The following is a 27,910-nucleotide window of genomic DNA, read 5'->3' on the forward strand; positions in this document are numbered from 1 at the left end:
TTTTCCATCGTATAAAACGAATAATTGCAACCAGTGTGGAAGTTATCGTCATTTCTACGTTCCGGGCAACCTAGGCTTCACACTAGGGCGTTGCTCGACCAGATCGAATAGCTAGGGCCTTAGAAGTCAACGCCCGAAGCATAAAATACAAAATAAATAGAACCGTTTTTCCATCGTATAAAACGAATAATTGCTACCAGTGTGAAAGTTATGGTCATTGCTACGTTCCGCGCAACCTAGGCTTCACCCAAGAGCGTTGTTCCACCAGATTGAGTAGTTACGGCCTTAGAGGTCAATGACCGAAGCATAAAATACAATATAAATACAACAGCTTTTCCATCGTGTAAAACGAATAATTGCAACCTGTATGAAAGTTAACGTCATTTCTACTTTCCGGGCAACCTAGGCTTCACCCTAGGGCGTTGCACCAACAGATTAAATAGTTAGGGCCTTAGAAGTCAACGCCCGAAGCATAAAATACAAAATAAACAGAACAGTTTTACCATCGTATAAAACGAATAATTGCTACCGGTGTGAAAGTTATGGTCATTTCTCCGTTCCGGGCAACCTAGGCTTCACACTAGGGCGTTGCTCCACCAGATCGAATAGTTAGGGCCCTAGAAGTCAACTTCAGAAGCATAAAATACAAAATAAATAAAGCAGTTTTTCCATCGTATAAAACGAATAATTGCTACCAGTGTGAAAGTTATGGTCATTTCTACGTTCCGCGCAACCTAGGCTTCACCCTAGGGCGTTGTTCCACCAGATCGAATAGTTAGGGCCTTAGAAGTCAACGCCCGAAGCATAAAATACAAAATAAATGGAACAGCTTTTCCATCGTATAAAACGAATAATTGCAACCAGTGTGAAAGTAATAGTCATTTCTACGTTCCGGGCAACGTAGGTTTCACTCTAGGGCGTTGATCCGCCAGAGGGAATAGTTAGGGCATAAGAAGTCAACGCCAGAAGCATAAAATACAAAGAAAATAAAACAGTTTTTCCATCGTATAAAACGAATAATTGCTACCAGTGTGAAAGTTATGGTCATTTCTACGTTCCGCGCAACCTAGGCTTCACCCTAGGGCGTTGTTCCACCAGATGGAATAGTTAGGGACTAAGAAGTCAACGCCAGAAGCATAAAATGCGATATAAATACAACAGCTTTTCCATCGTATAAGACGATTAATTGCTACCAGTGTGGAAGTTATGGTCATTTCTACGTTCCGGGCAACCTAGGCTTCACTCTAGGGCGTTGCCCGACCAGATCGAATAGCTAGGGCCTTAGAAGCCAACGCCTGAAGTATGAAATACAATAAAAGTACAACAGTCTTTCCATCCTATAACAGGAATAATTGCAACCCGTGTGAAAGTGATGGTCATTTCTACGTTCCAGGCAACCTAGGCTTCACCCTAGGGCGTTGTTCCACCAGATGGAATAGTTAGGGCCTTAGAAGTCAACGCCCGAAGCATAAAATACAAAATAAATGTAACAGCTTTTCCATCGTCTAAAACGAATAATTGCAACCAGTGTGAAAGTAATAGTCATTTCTACGTTCCGGGCAACGTAGGTTTCACTCTAGGGCGTTGATCCTCCAGAGGGAATAGTTAGGGCATAAGAAGTCAACGCCAGAAGCATAAAATACAAAATAAATAAAACAGTTTTTCCATCGTATAAAACGAATAATTGCTACCAGTGTGAAAGTTATGGTCAATTCTACGTTCCGCGCAACCTAGGCTTCACCCTAGGGCGTTGTTCCACCAGATCGAATAGTTAGGGCCTTAGAAGTCAACGCCCGAAGCATAAAATACAAAATAAACAGAACAGTTTTACCATCGTATAAAACGAATAATTGCTACCGGTGTGAAAGTTGTGGTCATTTCTCCGTTCCGGGCAACCTAGGCTTCACCCAAGGGCGTTGTTCCACCAGATGGAATAGTTAGGGCCTACGAAGTCATCGCGAGAAGCATAAAATACGACATAAATACAACAGCTTTTCCATCGTATAAGACGAATAATTGCAACTAGTGTGAATGTAATGGTCATTTCTACGTTCCGGGCAACCTAGGCTTCTCTGTCGGGCGTTGCTTCACCACATCTGATAGCTACGGCCTTAGAAGTCAACCCCAGATGGATAAAATACAATAAAGATGCAACAGCTTTTCCATCGTATAAAACGAGTAATTGCTACCAGTGTGAAAGTTATGGTCATTTCTACGTTCCGCGCAACCTAGGCTTTACCCTAGGGCGTTGTTCCACCAGATGGAATAGTTAGGGCCTACGAAGTCAACGCGAGAAGCATAAAATACGATATAAATACAACAGCTTTTCCATCGTATAAGACGAATAATTGCTACCAGTGTGGAAGTTATGGCCATTTCTACGTTCCGGGCAACCTAGGCTTCACTCTAGGGCGTTGCCCGACCAGATCGAATAGCTAGGGCCTTAGAAGCCAACGCCTGAAGTATAAAATACAATAAAAGTACAACAGTCTTTCCATCCTATAACAGGAATAATTGCAACCAGTGTGAAAGTAATAGTCATTTCTACGTTCCGGGCAATGTAGGTTTCACTCTAGGGCGTTGATCCTCCAGAGGGAATAGTTAGGGCATAAGAAGTCAACGCCAGAAGCATAAAATACAAAATAAATAAAACAGTTTTTCCATCGTATAAAACGAATAATTGCAACCCGTGTGAAAGTGATGGTCATTTCTACGTTCCAGGCAACCTAGGCTTCACCCTAGGGCGTTGTTCCACCAGATGGAATAGTTAGGGCCTTAGAAGTCAACGCCCGAAGCATAAAATACAAAATAAATGTAACAGCTTTTCCATCGTCTAAAACGAATAATTGCAACCAGTGTGAAAGTAATAGTCATTTCTACGTTCCGGGCAACGTAGGTTTCACTCTAGGGCGTTGATCCTCCAGATCGAATAGTTAGGGACTAAGAAGTCAACGCCAGAAGCATAAAATGCGATATAAATACAACAGCTTTTCCATCGTATAAAACGAATAATTGCAACCAGTGTGGAAGTTATCGTCATTTCTACGTTCCGGGCAACATAGGCTTCACACTAGGGCGTTGCTCCAACAGATTGAGTAGTTAGGGCCTTAGAGGTCAATGCCCGAAGCATAAAATACAATATAAATGCAACAGTTTTTCCATCGTGTAAAACGAATAATTGCAACCAGTATGAAAGTTAACGTCATTTCTACTTTCCGGGCAACCTACGCTTTTCCCTAGGGCGTTGCACCAACAGATTGAATAGTTAGGGCCTTAGAAGTCAACGTCAGAAGCATAAAATACAAAATAAATAAAACAGTTTTTCCATCGTATAAAACGAATAATTGCTACCAGTGTGAAAGTTATGGTCATTTCTTCGTTCCGCGCAACCTAGGCTTCACCCAAGGGCGTTGTTCCACCAGATGGAATAGTTAGAGCCTACGAAGTCATCGCGAGAAGCATAAAATACGACATAAATACAACAGCTTTTCCATCGTATAAGACGAATAATTGCAACCAGTGTGAATGTAATGGTCATTTCTACGTTCCGGGCAACCTAGGCTTCTCTGCCGGTCGTTGCTCCACCACATCTGATAGCTACGGCCTTAGAAGTCAACCCCAGATGAATAAAATCCAATAAAGATGCAACAGCTTTTCCATCGTATAAAACGAGTAATTGCTACCAGTGTGAAAGTTATGGTCATTTCTACGTTCCGCGCAACCTAGGCTTCACCCTAGGGCGTTGTTCCACCAGATGGAATAGTTAGGGCCTACGAAGTCAACGCGAGAAGCATAAGATACGATATAAATACAACAGCTTTTCCATCGTATAAGACGAATAATTGCTACCAGTGTGGAAGTTATGGTCATTTCTACGTTCCGGGCAACCTAGGCTTCACTCTAGGGCGTTGCCCGACCAGATCGAATAGCTAGGGCCTTAGAAGCCAACGCCTGAAGTATAAAATACAATAAAAGTACAACAGTCTTTCCATCCTATAACAGGAATAATTGCAACCCGTGTGAAAGTGATGGTCATTTCTACGTTCCAGGCAACCTAGGCTTCACCCTAGGGCGTTGTTCCACCAGTTGGAATAGTTAGGGCCTTAGAAGTCAACGCCCGAAGCATAAAATACAAAATAAATGTAACAGCTTTTCCATCGTATAAAACGAATAATTGCAACCAGTGTGAAAGTAATAGTCATTTCTACGTTCCGGGCAACGTAAGTTTCACTCTAGGGCGTTGATCCTCCAGAGGGAATAGTTAGGGCATAAGAAGTCAACGCCAGAAGCATAAAATACAAAGTAAATAAAACAGTTTTTCCATCGTATAAAACGAATAATTGCTACCAGTGTGAAAGTTATGGTCATTTCTACGTTCCGCGCAACCTAGGCTTCACCCTAGGGCGTTGTTCCACCAGATGCAATAGTTAGGGACTAAGAAGTCAACGCCAGAAGCATAAAATGCGATATAAATACAACAGCTTTTCCATCGTATAAGACGAATAATTGCGAACCAGTGTGGAAGTTATGGTCATTTCTACGTTCCGGGCAACCTAGGCTTCACTCTAGGGCGTTGCCCGACCAGATCGAATAGCTAGGGCCTTAGAAGCCAACGCCTGAAGTATAAAATACAATAAAAGTACAACAGTCTTTCCATCCTATAACAGGAATAATTGCAACCCGTGTGAAAGTGATGGTCATTTCTACGTTCCAGGCAACCTAGGCTTCACCCTAGGGCGTTGTTCCACCAGATGGAATAGTTAGGGCCTTAGAAGTCAACGCCCGAAGCATAAAATACAAAATAAATGTAACAGCTTTTCCATCGTATAAAACGAATAATTGCAACCAGTGTGAAAGTAATAGTCACTTCTACGTTCCGGGCAACGTAGGTTTCACTCTAGGGCGTTGATCCTCCAGAGGGAATAGTTAGGGCATAAGAAGTCAACGCCAGAAGCATAAAATACAAAATAAATAAAACAGTTTTTCCATCGTATAAAACGAATAATTGCTACCAGTGTGAAAGTTATGGTCATTTCTACGTTCCGCGCAACCTAGGCTTCACCCTAGGGCGTTGTTCCACCAGATCGAATAGTTAGGGCCTTAGAAGTCAACGCCCGAAGCATAAAATACAAAATAAATGGAACAGCTTTTCCATCGTCTAAAACGAATAATTGCAACCAGTGTGAAAGTAATAGTCATTTCTACGTTCCGGGCAACGTAGGTTTCACTCTAGGGCGTTGATCCTCCAGATCGAATAGTTAGGGACTAAGAAGTCAACGCCAGAAGCATAAAATGCGATATAAATACAACAGCTTTTCCATCGTATAAAACGAATAATTGCAACCAGTGTGGAAGTTATCGTCATTTCTACGTTCCGGGCAACATAGGCTTCACACTAGGGCGTTGCTCCAACAGATTGAGTAGTTAGGGCCTTAGAGGTCAATGCCCGAAGCATAAAATACAATATAAATGCAACAGTTTTTCCATCGTGTAAAACGAATAATTGCAACCAGTATGAAAGTTAACGTCATTTCTACTTTCCGGGCAACCTACGCTTTTCCCTAGGGCGTTGCACCAACAGATTGAATAGTTAGGGCCTTAGAAGTCAACGTCAGAAGCATAAAATACAAAATAAATAAAACAGTTTTTCCATCGTATAAAACGAATAATTGCTACCAGTGTGAAAGTTATGGTCATTTCTTCGTTCCGCGCAACCTAGGCTTCACCCAAGGGCGTTGTTCCACCAGATGGAATAGTTAGAGCCTACGAAGTCATCGCGAGAAGCATAAAATACGACATAAATACAACAGCTTTTCCATCGTATAAGACGAATAATTGCAACCAGTGTGAATGTAATGGTCATTTCTACGTTCCGGGCAACCTAGGCTTCTCTGCCGGTCGTTGCTCCACCACATCTGATAGCTACGGCCTTAGAAGTCAACCCCAGATGAATAAAATCCAATAAAGATGCAACAGCTTTTCCATCGTATAAAACGAGTAATTGCTACCAGTGTGAAAGTTATGGTCATTTCTACGTTCCGCGCAACCTAGGCTTCACCCTAGGGCGTTGTTCCACCAGATGGAATAGTTAGGGCCTACGAAGTCAACGCGAGAAGCATAAGATACGATATAAATACAACAGCTTTTCCATCGTATAAGACGAATAATTGCTACCAGTGTGGAAGTTATGGTCATTTCTACGTTCCGGGCAACCTAGGCTTCACTCTAGGGCGTTGCCCGACCAGATCGAATAGCTAGGGCCTTAGAAGCCAACGCCTGAAGTATAAAATACAATAAAAGTACAACAGTCTTTCCATCCTATAACAGGAATAATTGCAACCCGTGTGAAAGTGATGGTCATTTCTACGTTCCAGGCAACCTAGGCTTCACCCTAGGGCGTTGTTCCACCAGTTGGAATAGTTAGGGCATTAGAAGTCAACGCCCGAAGCATAAAATACAAAATAAATGTAACAGCTTTTCCATCGTATAAAACGAATAATTGCAACCAGTGTGAAAGTAATAGTCATTTCTACGTTCCGGGCAACGTAAGTTTCACTCTAGGGCGTTGATCCTCCAGAGGGAATAGTTAGGGCATAAGAAGTCAACGCCAGAAGCATAAAATACAAAGTAAATAAAACAGTTTTTCCATCGTATAAAACGAATAATTGCTACCAGTGTGAAAGTTATGGTCATTTCTACGTTCCGCGCAACCTAGGCTTCACCCTAGGGCGTTGTTCCACCAGATGCAATAGTTAGGGACTAAGAAGTCAACGCCAGAAGCATAAAATGCGATATAAATACAACAGCTTTTCCATCGTATAAGACGAATAATTGCGAACCAGTGTGGAAGTTATGGTCATTTCTACGTTCCGGGCAACCTAGGCTTCACTCTAGGGCGTTGCCCGACCAGATCGAATAGCTAGGGCCTTAGAAGCCAACGCCTGAAGTATAAAATACAATAAAAGTACAACAGTCTTTCCATCCTATAACAGGAATAATTGCAACCCGTGTGAAAGTGATGGTCATTTCTACGTTCCAGGCAACCTAGGCTTCACCCTAGGGCGTTGTTCCACCAGATGGAATAGTTAGGGCCTTAGAAGTCAACGCCCGAAGCATAAAATACAAAATAAATGTAACAGCTTTTCCATCGTATAAAACGAATAATTGCAACCAGTGTGAAAGTAATAGTCACTTCTACGTTCCGGGCAACGTAGGTTTCACTCTAGGGCGTTGATCCTCCAGAGGGAATAGTTAGGGCATAAGAAGTCAACGCCAGAAGCATAAAATACAAAATAAATAAAACAGTTTTTCCATCGTATAAAACGAATAATTGCTACCAGTGTGAAAGTTATGGTCATTTCTACGTTCCGCGCAACCTAGGCTTCACCCTAGGGCGTTGTTCCACCAGATCGAATAGTTAGGGCCTTAGAAGTCAACGCCCGAAGCATAAAATACAAAATAAATGGAACAGCTTTTCCATCGTATAAAACGAATAATTGCTACCAGTGTGAAAGTTATGGTCATTTCTACGTTCCGCGCAACCTAGGCTTCACCCTAGAGCGTTGTGCCAACAGATGGAATAGTTAGGGACTAAGAAGTGAACGCCAGAAGCTTAACTTGCGATATAAATACAACAGCTTTTCCATCGTATAAAACGAATAATTGCAACCAGTGTGGAAGTTATCGTCATTTCTACGTTCCGGGCAACCTAGGCTTCACACTAGGGCGTTGCTCGACCAGATCGAATAGCTAGGGCCTTAGAAGTAAACGCCCGAAGCATAAAATACAAAATAAATAGAACAGTTTTTCCATCGTATAAAACGAATAATTGCTACCAGTGTGAAAGTTATGGTCATTGCTACGTTCCGCGCAACCTAGGCTTCACCCAAGGGCGTTGTTCCACCAGATGGAATAGTTAGGGCCTAAGAAGTCAACGCCAGAAGCATAGAACACTATATAAATACAACAGTTTTTCCATCATATAAAACGAATAATTGCAACCAGGATTAAAGTTATGGTCATTTCTACTTTCCGGGCAACATAGGCTTCGCCCTAGGTCGTTGCTCCAACAGATTGAGTAGTTAGGGCCATAGAGGTCAATGCCCGAAGCATAAAATACAATATAAATGCAACAGTTTTTCCATCGTGTAAAACGAATAATTGCAACCAGTATGAAAGTTATCGTCATTTCTACTTTCCGGGCAACCTAGGCTTCACCCTAGGGCGTTGCACCAACAGATTGAATAGTTAGGGCCTTAGAAGTCAACGCCCGAAGCATAAAATACAAAATAAACAGAACAGTTTTACCATCGTATAAAACGAATAATTGCTACCGGTGTGAAAGTTATGGTCATTTCTCCGTTCCGGGCAACCAAGGCTTCACTCTAGGGCGTTGCTCTTCCAGGTCGAATTGTTAGGGCCCTAGAAGTCAACGTCAGAAGCATAAAATACAAAATAAATAAAACAGTTTTTCCATCGTATAAAACGAATAATTGCTACCAGTGTGAAAGTTATGGTCATTTCTTCGTTCCGCGCAACCTAGGCTTCACCCAAGGGCGTTGTTCCACCAGATGGAATAGTTAGGGCCTACGAAGTCATCGCGAGAAGCATAAAATACGATATAAATACAACAGCTTTTCCATCGTATAAAACGAATAATTGCTACCAGTGTGAAAGTTATGGTCATTTCTACGTTCCGCGCAACCTAGGCTTCACCCGACGGCGTTGTTCCACCAGATGGAATAGTTAGGGCCTAAGAAGTCAACGCCAGAAGCATAAAATACGATATAAATACAACAGCTTTTCCATCGTATAAAACGAATAATTGCAACCAGTGTGGAAGTTATGGTCATTTCTACGTTCCGGGAAACCTAGGTTTCACTCTAGGGCGTTGCTCGACCAGATCGAATAGCTAGGGCCTTAGAAGCCAACGCCTGAAGTATAAAATACAAAATAAATAAAACAGTTTTTCCATCGTATAAAACGAATAATTGCTACCAGTGTGAAAGTTATGGTCATTTCTTCGTTCCGCGCAACCTAGGCTTCACCCAAGGGCGTTGTTCCACCAGATGGAATAGTTAGGGCCTACGAAGTCATCGCGAGAAGCATAAAATACGATATAAATACAACAGCTTTTCCATCGTATAAGACGAATAATTGCAACCAGTGTGAATGTAATGGCCATTTCTACGTTCCGGGCAACCCAGGCTTCTCTGTCGGGCGTTGCTCCACCAAATCGAATAGCTAGGGCCTTAGAAGTCAACGCCAGAAGCATAAAATGCAATAAAGATGCAAAAGTCTTTCCATCGTATAACAGGAATAACTGCAAACAGTGTGAAAGTAATGGTCATTTCCATGTTCCGGGAAACCAAGTCTTCACTCTAGGGCGTTGTTCCACTAGATCGAATAGTTAGGGCTTAAGAAGTCGACGCCAGAAGAATAAAATACAATATAAGTACAAAAGCTTTTCCATCGTATAAAATGAATAATTGCAAACATTGTGAAAGTAATGGTCATTTCTACGTCCCGGGCAACCTAGGCGTCACTCTAGGGCGTTGCTCCACCACATCTAATAGCTACGGCCTTAGAAGTCAACCCCAGATGAATAAAATACAATAAGGATGCAACAGCTTTTCCATTGTATAAAACGAATAATTGCAACCAGTGTGAAAGTTATGGTGATTTCTACTTTCCGGGCATCCTTGGCTTCACCCTAGGACGTTGCTCGACCAGATCGAATAGCTAGGGCCTTAGAAGTCAACGCCCGAAGCATCAAATACAAAATAAATGTAACAGCTTTTCCATCGTATAAAACGAATAATTGCAACCAGTGTGAAAGTAATAGTCATTTCTACGTTCCGGGCAACGTAGGTTTCACTCTAGGGCGTTGATCCGCCAGAGGGAATAGTTAGGGCATAAGAAGTCAACGCCAGAAGCATAAAATACAAAATAAACAGAACAGTTTTACCATCGTATAAAACGAATAATTGCTACCGGTGTGAAAGTTGTGGTCATTTCTCCGTTCCGGGCAACCTAGGCATCACTCTAGGGCGTTGCTTCACCAGATCGAATAGTTAGGGCCCTAGAAGTCAACGTCAGAAGCATAAAATACAAAATAAATAAAACAGTTTTTCCATCGTATAAAACGAATAATTGCTACCAGTGTGAAAGTTATGGTCATTTCTTCGTTCCGCGCAACCTAGGCTTCACCCAAGGGCGTTGTTCCACCTGATGGAATAGTTAGGGCCTACGAAGTCATCGCGAGAAGCATAAAATACGATATAAATACAACAGCTTTTCCATCGTATAAGACGAATAATTGCATCCAGTGTGAATGTAATGGTTATTTCTACGTTCCGGGCAACCTAGGCTTCTCTGTCGGGCGTTGCTCCACCAAATCGAATAGCTAGGGCCTTAGAAGTCAACGCCAGAAGCATAAAATACAATAAAGATGCAAAAGTCTTTCCACTGTATAACAGGAATAACTGCAAACCGTGTGAAAGTAATGGTCATTTCCATGTTCCGGGAAACCAAGTCTTCACTCTAGGGCGTTGTTCCACTAGATCGAATAGTTAGGGCCTAAGAAGTCGACGCTAGAAGAATAAAATACAATATAAGTACAAAAGCTTTTCCATCGTATAAAATGAATAATTGCAAACATTGTGAAAGTAATGGTCATTTCTACGTCCCGGGCAACCTAGGCGTCACTCTAGGGCATTGCTCCACCACATCTAATAGCTACGGCCTTAGAAGTCAACCCCAGATGAATAAAATACAATAAAGATGCAACAGCTTTTCCTTCGTATAAAACGAATAATTGCAACCGGTGTGAAAGTTATGGTCATTTCTACTTTCCGGGCATCCTAGGCTTCACCCTAGGACGTTGTTCCACCAGATCGAACAGTTAGGGCCTAAGAAGTCAACGCCGGAAGCATAAAATCCCAAATAAATAAAACAGTTTTACCATCGTATAAAACGAATAATTGCTACCAGTGTGAAAGTTATGGTCATTTCTACGTTCCGCGCAACCTAGGCTTCACCCGACGGCGTTGTTCCACCAGATGGAATAGTTAGGGCCTAAGAGGTCAACGCCAGAAGCATATAGTACGATATAAATACAACAGCTTTTCCATCGTATAAAACGAATAATTGCAACCAGTGTGGAAGTTATGGTCATTTCTACGTTCCGGGCAACCTAGGCTTCACTCTAGGGCGTTGCTCGACCAGATCGAATAGCTAGGGCCTTAGAAGTCAACGCCTGAAGTATAAAATACAATAAAAATACAACAGTCTTTCCATCCTACAACAGGAATAATTGCAACCCGTGTTAAAGTGATGGTCATTTCTACGTTCCAGGCAACCTAGGCTTCACCCTAGGGCGTTGTTCCACCAGAAGGAATAGCTAGGGCCTTAGAAGTCAACGACCGAAGCATAAAATACAAAATAAATGTAACAGCCTTTCCATCGTATAAAACGAATAATTGCAACCAGTGTGAAAGTAATAGTCATTTCTACGTTCCGGGCAACGTAGGCTTCACTCTAGGGCGTTGATCCTCCAGAGGGAATAGTTAGGGCATAAGAAGTCAACGCCAGAAGCATAAAATACAAAATAAATAAAACATTTTTTCCATCGTATAAAACGAATAATTGCTACCAGTGTGAAAGTTATGGTCATTTCTACGTTCCGCGCAACCTAAGCTTCACCCTAGGGCGTTGTTCCACCAGATCGAATAGTTAGGGCCTTAGAAGTCAACGCCCGAAGCATAAAATACAAAATAAATGGAACAGCTTTTCCATCGTATAAAACGAATAATTGCAACCAGTGTGAAAGTAATAGTCATTTCTACGTTCCGGGCAACGTAGGTTTCACTCTAGGGCGTTGATCCGCCAGAGGGAATAGTTAGGGCATAAGAAGTCAACGCCAGAAGCATAAAATACAAAGTAAATAAAACAGCTTTTCCATCGTATAAAACGAATAATTGCTACCAGTGTGAAAGTTATGGTCATTTCTACGTTCCGCGCAACCTAGGCTTCACCCTAGGGCGTTGTTCCAACAGATGGAATAGTTAGGGACTAAGAAGTCAACGCCAGAAGCTTAACTTGCGATATAAATACAACAGCTTTTCCATCGTATAAAACGAATAATTGCAACCAGTGTGGAAGTTATCGTCATTTCTACGTTCCGGGCAACCTAGGCTTCACACTAGGGCGTTGCTCGACCAGATCGAATAGCTAGGGCCTTAGAAGTCAACGCCCGAAGCATAAAATACAAAATAAATAGAACAGTTTTTCCATCGTATAAAACGAATAATTGCTACCAGTGTGAAAGTTATGGTCATTGCTACGTTCCGCGCAACCTAGGCTTCACCCAAGGGCGTTGTTCCACCAGATGGAATAGTTAGGGCCTAAGAAGTCAACGCCAGAAGCATAGAACACTATATAAATACAACAGTTTTTCCATCATATAAAACGGATAATTGCAACCAGGATTAAAGTTATGGTCATTTCTACTTTCCGGGCTACATAGGCTTCGCCCTAGGTCGTTGCTCCAACAGATGGAGTAGTTAGGGCCTTAGAGGTCAATGCCCGAAGCATAAAATACAATATAAATGCAACAGTTTTTCGATCGTGTAAAACGAATAATTGCAACCAGTATGAAAGTTAACGTCATTTCTACTTTCCGGGCAACCTAGGCTTCACCCTAGGGCGTTGCACCAACAGATTGAATAGCTAGGGCCTTAGAAGTCAACGCCCGAAGCATAAAATACAAAATAAACAGAACAGTTTTACCATCGTATAAAACGAATAATTGCTATCGGTGTGAAAGTTATGGTCATTTCTCCGTTCCGGGCAACCTAGGCTTCACTCTAGGGCGTTGCTCTTCCAGATCGAATAGTTAGGGCCCTAGAAGTCAGCGTCAGAAGCATAAAATACAAAATAAATAAAACAGTTTTTCCATCGTATAAAACGAATAATTGCTACCAGTGTGAAAGTTATGGTCATTTCTTCGTTCCGCGCAACCTAGGCTTCACCCAAGGGCGTTGTTCCACCAGATGGAATAGTTAGGGCCTACGAAGTCATCGCGAGAAGCATAAAATACGATATAAATACAACAGCTTTTCCATCGTATAAGACGAATAATTGCAACCAGTGTGAATGTAATGGTCATTTCTACGTTCCGGGCAACCTAGGCTTCTCTGTCGGGCGTTGCTCCACCAAATCGAATAGCTAGGGCTTTAGAAGTCAACGCCAGAAGCATAAAATACAATAAAGATGCAAAAGTCTTTCCATCGTATAACAGCAATAACTGCACACAGTGTGAAAGTAATGGCCATTTCCATGTTCCGGGAAACCAAGTCTTCACTCTAGGGCGTTGTTCCACTAGATCGAATAGTTAGGGCCTAAGAAGTCGACTCCAGAGAATAAAATACAATATAAGTACAAAAGCTTTTCCATCGTATAAAATGAATAATTGCAAACATTGTGAAAGTAATGGACATTTCTACGTCCCGGGCAACCTAGGCGTCACTCTAGGGCGTTGCTCCACCACATCTAATAGCTACGGCCTTAGCAGTCAACCCCAGATGAATAAAATACAATAAAGGTGCAACAGCTTTTCCATCGTATAAATCGAATAATTGCAACCAGTGTGAAAGTTATGGTCATTTCTACTTTCCGGGCACCCTAGGCTTCACACTAGGACGTTGTTCCACCAGATCGAAGAGTTAGGGCCTAAGAAGTCAACGCCAGTAGCATAAAATACAAAATAAATAGATCAGTTTTTCCATCGTATAAAACGAATAATTGTTACCAGTGTGGAAGTTATGGTCATTTCTACGTTCCGGTCAACCTAGGCTTCACTCTAGGGCGTTGCTCGACCAGATCGAATAGCTAGGGCCTTAGAAGTCAACGCCTGAAGTATAAAATACAATAAAAATACAACAGTCTTTCCATCCTATAACAGGAATAATTGCAACCCGTGTGAAAGTGATGGTTATTTCTACGTTCCAGGCAACCTACGCTTCACACTAGGGCGTTGTTCCACCAGATGGAATAGTTAGGGCCTAAGAAGTTAACGCCAGAAGCATAAAACCCTATATAAATACAACAGTTTTTCCATCATATAAAACGAATAATTGCTACCAGGATGAAAGTTATGGTCATTTCTACTTTCCGGGCAACCTAGGCTTTGCTCTAGGGCGTTGCCCCGCCAGATCGAATAGTTAGGGTCTTAGAAGTCAACGCCCGAAGCACAAAATACAAAATAAATAGGACAGTTTTTCCATCGTATAAAGCGAATAATTGCAACCAGTGTGAAGGTAATGGTCATTTCTACGTTCCGGGCAACTTGGGCGTCACTCTAGGGCGTTGCTCCACCACATTTAATAGCTACGGACTTAGAAGTCAACCCCAGATGAATAAAATACAATAAAGATGCCACAGCTTTTCCATCGTATAAAACGAATAATTGCAACCAGTGTGAAAGTTATGGTCATTTCTACTTTCCGGGCATCCTAGGCTTCACCCTAGGACGTTGTTCCGCCAGATCGAACAGTTAGGGCCTAAGTAGTCAACGCCAGAAGCATAAAATACAATATAAATATAACAGTGTTTCCATCGTATAAAACGAATGATAGCAACCAGTGTGAAAGTTATGGTCATTTCTCCGTTCCGGGCAACCTGGCTGCACCCTAGGGCGTTGTTCCACCAGATGGAATAGTTAGGGCCCAAGAAGTCAACGCCAGAAGCATAAAACACTATATAAATACAACAGTTTTTCCATCATATAAAACGAATAATTGCAACCAGGATTAAAGTTATGGTCATTTCTACTTTCCGCGCAACATAGGCTTCACCCTAGGGCGTTGCTAAGACAGATTGAGTAGTTAGGGCCTTAGAGGTCAATGCCCGAAGCCTAAAATACAATATAAATACAACAGTTTTTCCATCGTATAAAACGAATAATTGCAACCAGTATGAAAGTTAACATCATTTCTACTTTCCGGGCAACCTAGGCTTCACCCTAGGGCGTTGCACCAACAGATTGAATAGTTAGGGCCTTAGAAGTCAACGCCCGAAGCATAAAATACAAAATAAACAGAACAGTTTTGCCATCGTATAAAACGAATAATTGCTACCGGTGTGAAAGTTATGGTCATTTCTCCGTTCCGGGCAACCTAGGCTTCACTCTAGGGCGTTGCTCCACCAGATCGAATAGTTAGGACCCTAGAAGTCAACGTCAGAAGCATAAAATACAAAATAAATAAAACAGTTTTTCCATCGTATAAAACGAATAATTGCAACCAGGATTAAAGTTATGGTCATTTCTACTTTCCGGGCTACATAGGCTTCACCCAAGAGTGTTGTTCCACCAGATGGAATAGTTAGGGCCTACGAAGTCATCGCGAGAAGCATAAAATACGATATAAATACAACAGCTTTTCCATCGTATAAGACGAATAATTGCAACCAGTGTGAATGTAATGGTCATTTCTACGTTCCGGGCAACCTAGGCTTCTCTGTCGGGCGTTGCTCCACCAAATCGAATAGCTAGGGCTTTAGAAGTCAACGCCAGAAGCATAAAATACAATAAAGATGCAAAAGTCTTTCCATCGTATAACAGGAATAGCTGCAAACAGTGTGAAAGTAATGGCCATTTCCATGTTGCGGGAAACCAAGTCTTCACTCTAGGGCGTTGTTCCACTAGATCGAATAGTTAGGTCCTAACAAGTCGACTCCAGAGAATAAAATACAATATAAGTACAAAAGCTTTTCCATCGTATAAAATGAATAATTGCAAACATTGTGAAAGTAATGGTCATTTCTACGTCCCGGGCAACCTAGGCGTCACTCTAGGGCGTTGTTCCACCACATCTAATAGCTACGGCCTTAGCAGTCAACCCCAGATGAATAAAATACAATAAAGGTGCAACAGCTTTTCCATCGTATAAATCGAATAATTGCAACCAGTGTGAAAGTTATGGTCATTTCTACTTTCCGGGCACCCTAGGCTTCACTCTAGGGCGTTGATCCGCCAGAGGGAATAGTTAGGGCATAAGAAGTCAACGCCAGAAGCATAAAATACAAAATAAATAAAACAGCTTTTCCATCGTATAAAACGAATAATTGGAACCAGTATGAAAGTTAACGTCATTTCTACATTCCGGGCAACATAGGCTTCACCCTTGGGCGTTGCACCAACAGATTGAATAGTTATGGCCTTAGGAGTCAACGCCCGTAGCATAAAGTACAAAATAAATAGAACAGCTTTTCCATCGTATAAAACGAATAATTGCTACCAGTGTGAAAGTTAAGGCCATTTCTACGTTCCGCGCAACCTAGGCTTCACCCGAGGGAGTTGTTCCACCAGATGGAATAGTTAGGGCCTAAGAAGTCAACGCCAGAAGCATAAAATACGATATAAATAGACCAGCTATTCCATCGTGTAAAACGAATAATTGCAACCAGTGTGGAAGTTATGGTCATTTCTACGTTCCGGTCAACCTAGGCTTCACTCTAGGGCGTTGCTCGATCAGATCGAATAGCTAGGGCCTTAGAAGTCAACGCCTGAAGTATAAAATACAATAAAAATACAACAGTCTTTCCATCCTATAACAGGAATAATTGCAACCCGTGTGAAAGTGATGGTCATTTCTACGTTCCGGGCAACCTAGGCTTCACTCTCGGGAGTTGCTCCACCAAATCGAATAGCTAGGCCCTTAGAAGTCAACGCCCGAAGCATAAAATACAAAATAAACAGAACAGTTTTGCCATCGTATAAAACGAATAATTGCTACCGGTGTGAAAGTTATGGGCATTTCTCCGTTCCGGGCAACCTAGGCTTCACTCTAGGGCGTTGCTCCACCAGATCGAATAGTTAGGGCCCTAGAAGTCAACGCCAGAAGCATCAAATACAAGATAAATAAAACAGTTTTTCAATCGTATAAAACGAATAATTGCTACCAGTGTGAAAGTAATGGACATTTCTACGTTCCCCGCTACCTTGGCTTCACCCAAGCGCGTTGTTCCACCAGATGGAATAGTTAGGGCCTAAGAAGTCAACGCCAGAAGCATAAAATACGATATAAATACAACAGCCTTTCCATCGTATAAGACGAATAATTGCAACCAGTGTGAATGTAATTGTCATTTCTACGTTCCGGGCAACCTAGGCTTCACTCTCGGGAGTTGCTCCACCAAATCGAATAGCTAGGCCCTTAGATGTCAACGCCAGAAGCATAAAATACAATAAAGATGCAAAAGTTTTTACAGCGTATAACAGGAATAACTGCAAACAGTGTGAAAGTAATGGTCATTTTCATGTTCCGGGAAACCAAGCCTTCACTCTAGGGCGTTGTTCCACTAGATCGAATAGTTAGGGAATAAGAAGTCGATGCCAGAAGAATAAAATACAATATAAGTACAAAAGCTTTTCCATCGTATAAAATGAATAATTGCAAGCATTGTGAAAGTGATGGTCATTTCTACGTTCCGGGCAACCTAGGCGTCACTCCAGGGCGTTGCTCCACCACTTCTAATAGCTACGGCCTTAGAAGTCAACCCCAGATGAGTATAATACAATTAAGATGCAACAGCTTTTCCATCATATAAAACGAATGATAGCAACCAGTGTGAAAGTTATGGTAATTTCTACGTTCCGGGCAACCTAGGCTTCACTCTAGGGCGTTGCGCCACCAGATCGAATAGTTAGGGCCTTAGAAGTCAACGCCCGAAGCACAAAATACAAAATAACTAAAACAGTTTTTCCATCGTATAAAACGAATAATTGCAACCAGTATGAAAGTTAACATCGTTTCTACTTTCCGGGCAACCTAGGCTTCACCCTAGGGCGTTGCACCAACAGATTGAATAGTTTGGGCCTTAGAAGTCAACGCCCGAAGCATAAAATACAAAATAAACAGAACAGTTTTACCATCGTATAAAACGAATAATTGCTACCAGTGTGAAAGTTATGGTCATTGCTACGTTCCGCGCAACCTAGGCTTCACCCAAGGGCGTTGTTCGACCAGATGGAATAGTTAGGGCCTAAGAAGTCAACGCCAGAAGCATAAAATACGATATAAATACAACGGCTTTTCCATCGTAAAGACGAATAATTGCAACCAGTGTGAATGTAATGGTCATTTCTACGTTCCGGGCAACCAAGTCTCCACTCTAGGGCGTTGCTCCAACACATCTAATAGCTACGGCCTTAGAAGTCAACCGCAGATGAATAAAATACAATAAAGGTGCCACAGCTTTTCCATCGTATAAAACGAATAATTGCAACCAGTGTGAAAGTTATGGTCATTTCTACCGTCCGGGCAACCTAGGCTTCACCCTAGGGCGTTGTTCCACCAGATCGAACAGCTAGGGCCTAAGAAGTCAACGCCAGAAGCATCAAATACAATATAAATTTAACAGTTTTTCCATCGTCTAAAACGTATAATAGCAACCAGTGTGAAAGTTATGGTCATTTCTACGTTCCGGGCAACATAGGCTTCACTATAGTGCGTTGCTCCACCACATCAAACAGTTAGGGCCTTAGAAGTCAACGTCCGAAGCACAAAATACAAAATAAATAGAACAGTTTTTCCATCGTATAAAACGAATAATTGCTACCAGTGTGAAGGTTATGGTCATTGCTGCGTTCCGCGCAACCTAGGCTTCACCCGACGGCGTTGTTCCACCAGATGGAATAGTTAGGGCCTAAGAGGTCAACGCCAGAAGCATAAAATACGATATAAATACAACAGCTTTTCCATTGTATAAAACGAATAATTGCAACCAGTGTGGAAGTTATGGTCATTTCTACGTTCCGGGCAACCTAGGCTTCACTCTAGGGCGTTGCTCGACTAGATCGAATAGCTAGGGCCGTAGAAGTCAACGCCTGAAGTATAAAATACAATAAAAATACAACAGTCCTTCCATCCTATAAGAGGAATAATTGCAACCCGTGTGAAAGTGATGGTCATTTCTACGTTCCAGGCAACCTAGGCTTCACCCTAGGGCGTTGTTCCACCAGATGGAATAGTTAGGGCCTTAGAAGTCAACGCCCGAAGCATAAAACGCAAAATAAATGGAACAGCTTTTCCATCGTATAAAACGAATAATTGCAACCAGTGTGAAAGTAATAGTCATTTCTACGTTGCGGGCAACGTAGGTTTCACTCTAGGGCGTTGATCCGCCAGAGGGAATAGTTAGGGCATAAGAAGTCAGCGCCAGAAGCATAAAATACAAAATAAATAAAACAGCTTTTCCATCGTATAAAACGAATAATTGGAACCAGTATGAAAGTTAACGTCATTTCTACATTCCTGGCAACATAGGCTTCACCCATGGGCGTTGCACCAACAGATTGAATAGTTATGACCTTAGGAGTCAACGCCCGTAGCATAAAATACAAAATAAATAGAACAGTTTTTCCATCGTATAAAACGAATAATTGCTACCAGTGTGAAAGTTAAGGTCATTTCTACGTTCCGCGCAACCTATGCTTCACCCGACGGCGTTGTTCCACCAGATGGAATAGTTAGGGCCTAAGAGGTCAACGCCAGAAGCATAAAACACGATATAAATACAACAGCATTTCCATCGTATAAAACGAGTAATTGCAACCAGTGTGGAAGTTATGGTCTTTTCTACATTCCGAGCAACCTAGGCTTCACTCGAGGGCGGTGCTCCACAAGATCAAATGGTTAGGGCCTAAGAAGTCAACGCCAGAAGCGTAAAATACGACATAAATACAACAGATTTTCCATCGTATATAATGTATATTTGCAAACAGTGTGAAAGTAATGGTCATTTCTATGTACCGGGCAACCTAGGCCCCACTCTCGGGCGTTGCTCCACCAAATCTAATAGCTAGGGCCTTAGAAGTCAACGCCAGAAGCATAAAATACAATAAGGATGCAAATGTTTTTCCATCGTATAACAGGAATAACTGCAAACAGTGTGAAAGTAATGGTCATTTCCTTGTTCCGGGCAACCTAGTCTTCACTCTAGGGCGTTGTTCCACCAGATCGAATAATTAGGGCCTAAGAAGTCAGCGTCAGGAGAATAAAATACAATATAAGTACAAAAGCTTTTCCATCGTATAAAACGAATAATTGCAACCAGTGTGGAAGTTATGGTCATTTCTACGTTCCGGGCAACCTAGGCTTCACTCTAGGGCGTTGCTCGACCAGATCGAATTGCTAGGGCCTTAGAAGTCAACGCCCGAAGCATAAAATACAAAATAAATAGAACAGTTTTTCCATCATATAAAACGAATAATTGCTACCAGTGTGAAAGTTATGGTCATTTCTACGTTCCGCGTACCCTAGGCTTGACCCTAGGGCGTTCTTCCACCAGATCGAATAGTTAGGGCCTTAGGAGTCAACGCCCGAAGCATAAAATACAAAATAAATGGATCAGCTTTTCCATCGTATAAAACGAATAATTGCAACCAGTGTGAAAGTAATAGTCATTTCTACGTTCCGGGCAACGTAGGTTTCACTCTAGGGCGTTGCTCCACCAGATCGAATAGCTAGGGCCTTAGAAGTCAACGCCTGAAGTATAAAATACAATAAAAATACAACAGTCTTTCCATCCTATAACAGGAATAATTGCAACCCGTGTGAAAGTGATGATCATTTCTACGTTCCAGGCAACCTAGGCTTCACCCTAGGGCGTTGTTCCACCAGATGGAATAGTTAGGGCCTTAGAAGTCAACCCCCGAAGCATAAAACGCAAAATAAATGGAACAGCTTTTCCATCGTATAAAACGAATAATTGCAACCAGTGTGAAAGTAATAGTCATTTCTACGTTCCGGGCAACGTAGGTTTCACTCTAGGGCGTTGATCCGCCAGAGGGAATAGTTAGGGCATAAGAAGTCAACGCCAGAAGCATAAAATACGAAATAAATAAATGAAACAGCTTTTCCATCGTATAAAACGAATAATTGGAACCAGTATGAAAGTTAACGTCATTTCTACATTCCGGGCAACATAGGCTTCACCCATGGGCGTTGCACCAACAGATTGAATAGTTATGGCCTTAGGAGTCAACGCCCGTAGCATAAAATACAAAATAAATAGAACAGTTTTTCCATCGTATAAAACGAATAATTGCTGCCAGTGTGAAAGTTAAGGTCATTTCTACGTTCCGCGCAACCTAGGCTTCACCCGAGGGCGCTGTTCCACCAGATGGAATAGTTAGGGCCTAAGAAGTCAACGCCAGAAGCATAAAATATGATATAAATAGACCTGCTATTCCATCGTATAAAACGAATAATTGCAATCAGTGTGGAAGTTATGGTCATTTCTACTTACCGGTCAACCTAGGCTTCACTCTAGGCCGTTGCTCGACCAGATCGAATAGCTAGGGCCTTAGAAGTTAACGCCTGAAGTATAAAATACAATAAAAATACAACAGTCTTTCCATCCTATAACAGGAATAATTGCAACCCGTGTGAAAGTGATGGTCATTTCTACGTTCCAGGCAACCTACGCTTCACACTAGGGCGTTGTTCCACCAGATGGAATAGTTAGGGCCTAAGAAGTTAACGCCAGAAGCATAAAACCCTATATAAATACAACAGTTTTTCCATCATATAAAACGAGTAATTGCAACCAGGATGAAAGTTATGGTCATTTCTACTTTCCGGGCAGCCTAGGCTTCGCTCTAGGGCGTTGCCCCACCAGATCGAACAGTTAGGGCCTAAGAAGTCAACGCCAGAAGCATAAAATACAATATAAATATAACAGTTTTTCCATCGTATAAAACGAATGATAGCAACCAGTGTGAAAGTTATTGTCATTTCTACGTTCCGGGCAACCTAGGCTTCACTCTCGGGCGTTGCTCCACCAAATCGAATAGCTAGGGCCTTAGAAGTCAACGCCTGAAGCATAAAGTACAATAAAGATGCAAAAGTTTTTCCATCGTATAACAGGAATAACTGCAAACAGTGTGAAAGTTATGGTCATTTCTCCGTTCCGGGCAACCTGGCTGCACTCTAGGGCGTTGATCCACCAGATGGAATAGTTAGGGCCCAAGAAGTCAACGCCAGAAGCATAAAACACTATATAAATACAACAGTTTTTCCATCATATAAAACGAATAATTGCAACCAGGATTAAAGTTATGGTCATTTCTACTTTCCGGGCAATCTAGGCTTCACCCTAGGGCGTTGCTAAAACAGATTGAGTAGTTAGGGCCTTAGAGGTCAATGCCCGAAGCCTAAAACACAATATAAATACAACAGTTTTTCCATCGTATAAAACGAATAATTGCAACCAGTATGAAAGTTAACATCATTTCTACGTTCCGGGCAACCTAGGCTTCACCCTAGGGCGTTGCTCCAACAGATTGAATAGTTAGGGCCTTAGAAGTCAACGCCCGAAGCATAAAATACAAAATAAACAGAACAGTTTTACCATCGTATAAAACGAATAATTGCTTCCGGTGTGAAAGTTATGGTCATTTCTCCGTTCCGGGCAACCTAGGCTTCACTCTAGGGCGTTGCTCCACCAGATCGAATAGTTAGGGCCCTAGAAGTCAACGCCAGAAGCATAAAATACAAAATAAATAAAACAGTTATTCAATCGTATAAAACGAATAATTGCTACCAGTGTGAAAGTTATGGACATTTCTACGTTCCCCGCTACCTTGGCTTCATCCAAGCGCGTTGTTCCACCAGATGGAATAGTAAGGGCCTAAGAAGTCAACGACAGAAGCATAAAATACGATATAAATACAACAGCTTTTCCATCGTAAAGACGAATAATTGCAACCAGTGTGAATGTAATGGTCATTTCTACGTTCCGGGCAACCAAGTCTCCACTCTAGGGCGTTGCTCCAACACATCTAATAGCTACGGCCTTAGAAGTCAACCGCAGATGAATAAAATACAATAAAGGTGCCACAGCTTTTCCATCGTATAAAACGAATAATTGCAACCAGTGTGAAAGTTATGGTCATTTCTACCGTCCGGGCAACCTAGGCTTCACCCTAGGGCGTTGTTCCACCAGATCGAACAGCTAGGGCCTAAGAAGTCAACGCCAGAAGCATCAAATACAATATAAATATAACAGTTTTTCCATCGTCTAAAACGTATAATAGCAACCAGTGTGAAAGTTATGGTCATTTCTACGTTCCAGGCAACATAGGCTTCACTCTAGGGCGTTGCTCCACCACATCAAACAGTTAGGGCCTTAGAAGTCAACGTCCGAAGCACAAAATACAAAATAAATAGAACAGTTTTTCCATCGTATAAAACGAATAATTGCTACCAGTGTGAAGGTTATGGTCATTGCTGCGTTCCGCGCAACCTAGGCTTCACCCGACGGCGTTGTTCCACCAGATGGAATAGTTAGGGCCTAAGATGTCAACGCCAGAAGCATAAAATACGATATAAATACAACAGCTTTTCCATCGTATAAAACGAATAATTGCAACCAGTGTGGAAGTTATGGTCATTTCTACGTTCCGGGCAACCTAGGCTTCACTCTAGGGCGTTGCTCGACCAGATCGAATTGCTAGGGCCTTAGAAGTCAACGCCCGAAGCATAAAATACAAAATAAATAGAACAGTTTTTCCATCATATAAAACGAATAATTGCTACCAGTGTGAAAGTTATGGTCATTTCTACGTTCCGCGCACCCTAGGCTTGACCCTAGGGCGTTCTTCCACCAGATCGAATAGTTAGGGCCTTAGGAGTCAACGCCCGAAGCATAAAATACAAAATAAATGGATCAGCTTTTCCATCGTATAAAACGAATAATTGCAACCAGTGTGAAAGTAATAGTCATTTCTACGTTCCGGGCAACGTAGGTTTCACTCTAGGGCGTTGCTCCACCAGATCGAATAGCTAGGGCCTTAGAAGTCAACGCCTGAAGTATAAAATACAATAAAAATACAACAGTCTTTCCATCCTATAACAGGAATAATTGCAACCCGTGTGAAAGTGATGATCATTTCTACGTTCCAGGCAACCTAGGCTTCACCCTAGGGCGTTGCACCAACAGATTGAATAGTTATGGCCTTAGGAGTCAACGCCCGTAGCATAAAATACAAAATAAATAGAACAGTTTTTCCATCGTATAAAACGAATAATTGCTACCAGTGTGAAAGTTAAGGTCATTTCTACGTTCCGCGCAACCTAGGCTTCACCCGAGGGCGCTGTTCCACCAGATGGAATAGTTAGGGCCCAAGAAGTCAACGCCAGAAGCATAAAATATGATATAAATAGACCAGCTATTCCATCGTATAAAACGAATAATTGCAACCAGTGTGGAAGTTATGGTCATTTCTACTTACCGGTCAACCTAGGCTTCACTCTAGGCCGTTGCTCGACCAGATCGAATAGCTAGGGCCTTAGAAGTCAACGCCTGAAGTATAAAATACAATAAAAATACAACAGTCTTTCCATCCTATAACAGGAATAATTGCAACCCGTGTGAAAGTGATGGTCATTTCTACGTTCCAGGCAACCTACGCTTCACACTAGGGCGTTGTTCCACCAGATGGAATAGTTAGGGCCTAAGAAGTTAACGCCAGAAGCATAAAACCCTATATAAATACAACAGTTTTTCCATCATATAAAACGAGTAATTGCAACCAGGATGAAAGTTATGGTCATTTCTACTTTCCGGGCAGCCTAGGCTTCGCTCTAGGGCGTTGCCCCACCAGATCGAACAGTTAGGGCCTAAGAAGTCAACGCCAGAAGCATAAAATACAATATAAATATAACAGTTTTTCCATCGTATAAAACGAATGATAGCAACCAGTGTGAAAGTTATTGTCATTTCTACGTTCCGGGCAACCTAGGCTTCACTCTCGGGCGTTGCTCCACCAAATCGAATAGCTAGGGCCTTAGAAGTCAACGCCTGAAGCATAAAGTACAATAAAGATGCAAAAGTTTTTCCATCGTATAACAGGAATAACTGCAAACAGTGTGAAAGTTATGGTCATTTCTCCGTTCCGGGCAACCTGGCTGCACTCTAGGGCGTTGATCCACCAGATGGAATAGTTAGGGCCCAAGAAGTCAACGCCAGAAGCATAAAACACTATATAAATACAACAGTTTTTCCATCATATAAAACGAATAATTGCAACCAGGATTAAAGTTATGGTCATTTCTACTTTCCGGGCAATCTAGGCTTCACCCTAGGGCGTTGCTAAAACAGATTGAGTAGTTAGGGCCTTAGAGGTCAATGCCCGAAGCCTAAAACACAATATAAATACAACAGTTTTTCCATCGTATAAAACGAATAATTGCAACCAGTATGAAAGTTAACATCATTTCTACGTTCCGGGCAACCTAGGCTTCACCCTAGGGCGTTGCTCCAACAGATTGAATAGTTAGGGCCTTAGAAGTCAACGCCCGAAGCATAAAATACAAAATAAACAGAACAGTTTTACCATCGTATAAAACGAATAATTGCTTCCGGTGTGAAAGTTATGGTCATTTCTCCGTTCCGGGCAACCTAGGCTTCACTCTAGGGCGTTGCTCCACCAGATCGAATAGTTAGGGCCCTAGAAGTCAACGCCAGAAGCATAAAATACAAAATAAATAAAACAGTTTTTCAGTCGTATAAAACGAATAATTGCTACCAGTGTGAAAGTTATGGACATTTCTACGTTCCCCGCTACCTTGGCTTCATCCAAGCGCGTTGTTCCACCAGATGGAATAGTAAGGGCCTAAGAAGTCAACGACAGAAGCATAAAATACGATATAAATACAACAGCTTTTCCATCGTATAAGACGAATAATTGCAACCAGTGTGAATGTAATGGTCGTTTCTACTTTCCGGGCATCCTAGGCTTCACCCTAGGACGTTGTTCCGCCAGATCGAACAGTTAGGGCCTAAGAAGTCAACGCCAGAAGCATAAAATACAATATAAATATAACAGTTTTTCCATCGTATAAAACGAATGATAGCAACCAGTGTGAAAGTTATTGTCATTTCTACGTTCCGGGCAACCTAGGCTTCACTCTCGGGCGTTGCTCCACCAAATCGAATAGCTAGGGCCTTAGAAGTCAACGCCTGAAGCATAAAGTACAATAAAAATGCAAAAGTTTTTCCATCGTATAACAGGAATAACTGCAAACAGTGTGAAAGTTATGGTCATTTCTCCGTTCCGGGCAACCTGGATGCACTCTACGGCGTTGTTCCACCAGATGGAATAGTTAGGGCCCAAGAAATCAACGCCAGAAGCATAAAACACTATATAAATACAATAGTTTTTCCATCATATAAAACGAATAATTGCAACCAGGATTAAAGTTATGGTCATTTCTACTTTCCGGGCAACCTAGGCTTCACCCTAGGGCGTTGCGCCAACAGATTGAATAGTTAAGGCCTTAGAAGTCAACGCCCGCAGCATAAAATACAAAATAAATAAAACGGTTTTTCCATCGTATATACGAATAATTGCAACCAGTGTGAAGGTAATGGTCTTTTCTACGTTCCGGGAAACCTAGGCTTCACCCTAGGGCGGTGCTCCACCAGATCAAATAGTTAGGGCCTAAGAAGTCAACGCCAGAAGCATAAAACACTATATAAATACAACAGTTTTTCCATCATATAAAACGAATAATTGCAACCAGGATGAAAGTTATGGTCATTTCTACTTTCCGGGCAACCTAGGCTTCACTCTAGGGCGTTGCTCCACCAGATCGAGTAGTTAGGGCCTTAGAAGTCAACGCCAGAAGCATAAAATACAAAATAAATAAAACATTTTTTCCATCGTATAAAACGAATAATTGCTACCAGTGTGAAAGTTATGGTCATTTCTACGTTCCGCGCAACCTAGGCTTCACCCTAGGGCGTTGTTCCACCAGATGGAATAGTTAGAGCCTAAGAAGTCAACGCCAGAAGCATAAAATACGATATAAATACAACAGCTTTTCCATCGTATAAGACGAATAATTGCAACCAGTGTGAATGTAATGGTCATTTCTCCGTTCCCGGCAACCTAGGCTTCACTCTAGGGCGTTGCTCCACCAGATCAAATAAGTAGGACCTTAGAAATCAACGCCAGAAGCATAAAATACAACATAAATACAACAGATTCTCCATCGTATATAATGTATATTTGCAAACAGTGTGAAAGTAATGGTCATTTCAACGTACCGGGCAACCTAGGCTCCACTCACGGGCGTTGCTCCACCAGGTCGAACAGTTAGGGCCTAAGAAGTCAACGCCAGAAGCATCAAATACAATATAAATATAACAGTTTTTCCATCGTCTAAAACGAATAATAGCAACCAGTGTGAAAGTTATGGTCATTTCTACGTTCCGGGCAACATACGCTACACTCTAGGGCGTTGCTCCACCAGATCAAACAGTTAGGGCCTTAGGTGTCAACTCCCGAAGCCTAAAGTCCATAATAAATAGAACAGTATTTCCATCGTATAAAACGAATAATTGCTACCGGTGTGAAAGTTATGGTCTTTTCTACGTTCCGCGCAACCTAGGCTTCACTCTAGGGCGTTTCTCCACCAGATCGAATAGTTAGGTCCTTAGAAGTCAACGCCAGAAGCATAAAATACGATATAAATACAACAGCTTTTCCATCGTATAAAACGAATAATTGCAACCAGTGTAGAAGTTATGGTCATTTCTACGTTCCGGGCAACCTAGGCTTCACTCTAGGGCGTTGCTCGACCTGATCGAATAGCTAGGGCCTTAGAAGTCAACGCCTGAAGTATAAAATGCAATAAAAATACAACAGTCTTTCCATCCTATAACAGGAATAATTGCAACCCGTGTGAAAGTGATGGTCATTTCTACGTTCCAGGCAACCTAGGCTTCACCCTAGGGCGTTGTTCCACCAGATGGAATAGTTAGGGACTAAGAAGTCAACGCCAGAAGCATAAAACACTATATAAATACAACAGTTTTTCCATCATATAAAACGAATAAT

Source organism: Calliopsis andreniformis, unplaced genomic scaffold, assembly GCF_051401765.1.
Source record: "Calliopsis andreniformis isolate RMS-2024a unplaced genomic scaffold, iyCalAndr_principal scaffold0008, whole genome shotgun sequence".
Lineage (NCBI taxonomy): Eukaryota > Metazoa > Arthropoda > Insecta > Hymenoptera > Andrenidae > Calliopsis > Calliopsis andreniformis.